Below are 3,425 nucleotides of genomic sequence, written 5' to 3'. Positions count from 1 at the left end.
GGTTTATTGGCAATCTCATCCCGCACAATCACTCCCTCTATCAGAGCTTCATCAATGGCCTTGTATTCTTGATCAATTAGCCCAGAGGTTTGCTAGGTTGATCATATCCAAGCTTGTCCTATACACACACATCAAAAAATTTGAAGCTTGTCCTGTATACGTACATCTGCCACAAAGGGCCTATTAGATCATCGTCTTTGCCCACTTTTCATTCATGGACAGGTTTAATGGCAATCTCGTCCCTGACAATTCCCTCTATCGGAGCTTCATCAATGCCTTGCATTCTCGATCAATCAGTCTAGAGCTTCGCTAGGCCGATCACATCCAAGCTTGTCCTATAAACGTACATCAAAAGATCAAAGCGTGTCATGTATACGTACAACGTACATCTGTCATGAAGCCCATTGACTAGTCTCACTTTGTTGTGCATGTCTGTTGTTGCAAACAATCGCACTGTCAAAGGCGACAGAGAAGAATTGCGTACGAGGAGAGCGGTCTCTCTTACTTTGCCTGGCTTTGCGCTCCAAAATTAGCTTTACTAGTTCTTTTGTACAGATTCTCAAATCAACGCATGCCAAGTGGCATGCCTCCCCTTCCTCTATTGCAAAAATTGACCTTAATCAAGGTTTTTTTAAAAATGGTTTTCTAAAGCATGGGTCATGAGGCCGAGATGCCTCGTCACTATATGGCACGGCTCTAGGCCAAAGGGGATCTAGGGCCCAAATTTGGGACGCGAGACGGCTTTAATCTCCGCCGTCGGATCACAAAGTGAACTAGGGGTGAACTGAGTGTGAACTAGGGGCGGGTAAGCTAGGGGTGGGTGAACTGGGGGTGAACTAGGGGCGCTTAAACTAGGGTATGATCATGTGCCATGCCAACATGGACAGCGACGCGCGTTAGCGTGGTGGTAGGGCATTCGTGTGGCAACCGAAACGTCCCAGGTTCGATCCACACCCAGCAAGGCGGGGTGAACTAGGAGTGAACTTGGGGCGCCATTTTTGCCCCGAGTTCACCCCTAGTTCACTTTGTGATCCGATGGCGGAGATTAAAGCCACCTTGCAGCCCCAAATTTGGGCCCTAGATCCCCCCTGGCCAGAGCCGAGCCATATAGTGACGAGGGCCGAGATGCGTTTGCTTATGGGGCACAAGTGCATTCGATACTCTTCTGAGTTTGACTTCCGTTTGTGTGCCACATCGTGCACTTAAATTACTTGACATCCGGATGATGGCAAGCACGCAAGGGACTAGCTACTGCCTTAAAACGCCATCGCTCATTTCACTCCCAGAAGCCCGGTGTTCTCTCTCTCTCTCTCTCTCTCTCACACATGACACGACCTTCCCTCTCATAGTTGCCAACATGGGTTACGATCAGATGCCCCCATTCAAAGCAAAAGAACCACGCAGCTTGCTGCTTCTGACAAAAACTTCCTCAACTTTTCTCATCATCTTGGCCCTTTTAGGCTCCAACCTCCTAACCGCTCGGTAGCAAAAACCCTAGTCATGATGACGCCGCCATCAATCTAGTGCAGCTGGTGAGCCATCTCCTCAAGGAACTAAATTACACAGACTCGCACCTGCGAAGCACCGAACAGGACTTGCTGGATGTGAAGGCAGAGCTTTCGACCACAAACACTGAAGTCTCCAAGGTTTTCCGTGGCGCTCTCTCCGAAAACATGCAGTTAATCAATGCATCCACCCAAGAATTAAGAGATATGGTAGCTCATGCACTTCAACAGCAGAACACTTCCGCAGACCTTTGGGCTACTTGGATGCAGAAGAACAGCCATGACCCTGCCTTGGATGAGCTCGCGGAAGCAGCCAGATTGCGTCCGCTACCGCTCGGGTTTCACCCGGGCCAAAAGTCGGACATGATGGTGTCCTCCATTGGTCATGCGTGTGCGTTGCAAGAGGAGGATTTGAAGAAGTTCATGAACTATACAGTGAGAGGAGAGTGTCCAGATGATCAAGATTTGGTGCAGAGGTTGCTACTTGACGGATGCGAGCCGTTACCGAGGCGGCGATGCTTTGCGGTAACACCAAAGAACTTCACAAAGCCCTACCCAATCCCCGAGAGCTATTGGACATTGCCGCCGGACGACAACATCCTATGGTCAGGGTATATAGATGCAAGAGCTTTGAGTGCTTGAATGAGAGGAAGAGGCTGCGAGTATTCGATGATTGCAACGATTGTTTTGATTTAGGGGGGAGTGAGAGGAAGAGGTGGGACAAGGCAGGGTCGAGCCTAGATTTCTCGATTGAGGATGCGATGGGGGACAAGAGGGGCGGTATAAGGATAGGGTTGGACATAGGAGGGGGAGGGGGGACCATAGTCACAACAACCATGAACCTTAATGGGCCTTTTAATAACTTTATGGCCCTTAGAGGGGTTGTACCCTTATACATAACCATAGCTCAAAGGCTCCCCTTCTTTGACAATACCCTTGATATTGTACATTCCATGCATGTGCTCGGCCATTGGATCCCCTTGGAGACCTTTCAGTTCTTGCTCTTTGACATTGATAAAGTCCTCAGGCCAGGTGGCCTCTTTTGGTTGGATAGATTCTTCTGTAGGAAATCACACTTTGAGGAGGTGTATGTGCCATTGATTCACAGCTTGGGTTTTCATACCAGGAAGTGGGTGACCGGCCGCAAAGTCGACCGCGAGACAGAAGAGATTCTCTACTTGTCTGCTGTGTTGGAGAAGCCCCTCACACGCTCACTGTAAGAAGATGCAGGCCTACTCTCTCTCTCACACACACACACACACACACACACACACACACACCCCTCAGCATACATCCACCATCTTGTTTCTCACTCCCCTTTTCACTGTCCACTAACCTCCCCCGTGCACTTCACTCATTATCATTTTTTTAGCCTAAAGAATCGCCCTTCATTGAGGTGATGGCGCCCTACTCACTTAATCAATGGAATGCGTCAATATTTATTAAATTGTGTGCTTGGTTTTGTAAAGTATTATACTATTGAAAGGAGACATGCAAAAATAAACCATCTAGATTACAATATATTCCAAAAGATTTAAAACTGATGAATAACAAAAACAGTTGGCAGCATCAAGTAAGAAATTTACAAAAACAAAGTGACATTAGATGGGAAAGATTACATACCCAATACCCTTTTTAAAGAGGGAGGTAGACAAGGACCTACAAAAAAATACTTTTAAAAAAAGTTTTTTATCATTAAATTGCCATGTGGCACGAATCCGCAAGCTTTATTCAATGGTTTAAATTTGCACCCAAAATACTTGTCCAAAAAGAGATCACCATCCAAACCTAATCTCATCTAATGTTAGCTATAGTTCCAAAAGCAAAAGCCAACTTAGGATTTGTTGTTTAGGTTTAAAGTGAAGCTTTTGATAGACATGGGTTCATAGCTGTAGCACCCAAGACCCAATTTACCACGCA

At 46.8% G+C, this 3,425-nt stretch overlaps 1 pseudogene; it reads left to right on the top strand.

Moving 5' to 3' along the window:
- The first annotated feature begins 1,463 nt into the window (after positions 1-1,463).
- LOC147424224 (putative methyltransferase At1g29790) lies at positions 1,464-2,804 on the top strand (annotated as a pseudogene).
- The last annotated feature ends 621 nt before the right edge of the window (positions 2,805-3,425 follow it).

Source organism: Adiantum capillus-veneris, chromosome 26 (assembly GCF_014529385.1).
Source record: "Adiantum capillus-veneris isolate H3 chromosome 26, ASM1452938v2, whole genome shotgun sequence".
In the NCBI taxonomy this organism is placed as follows: domain Eukaryota; kingdom Viridiplantae; phylum Streptophyta; class Polypodiopsida; order Polypodiales; family Pteridaceae; genus Adiantum; species Adiantum capillus-veneris.
This window is presented reverse-complemented; position numbering and strand designations above follow the sequence as displayed.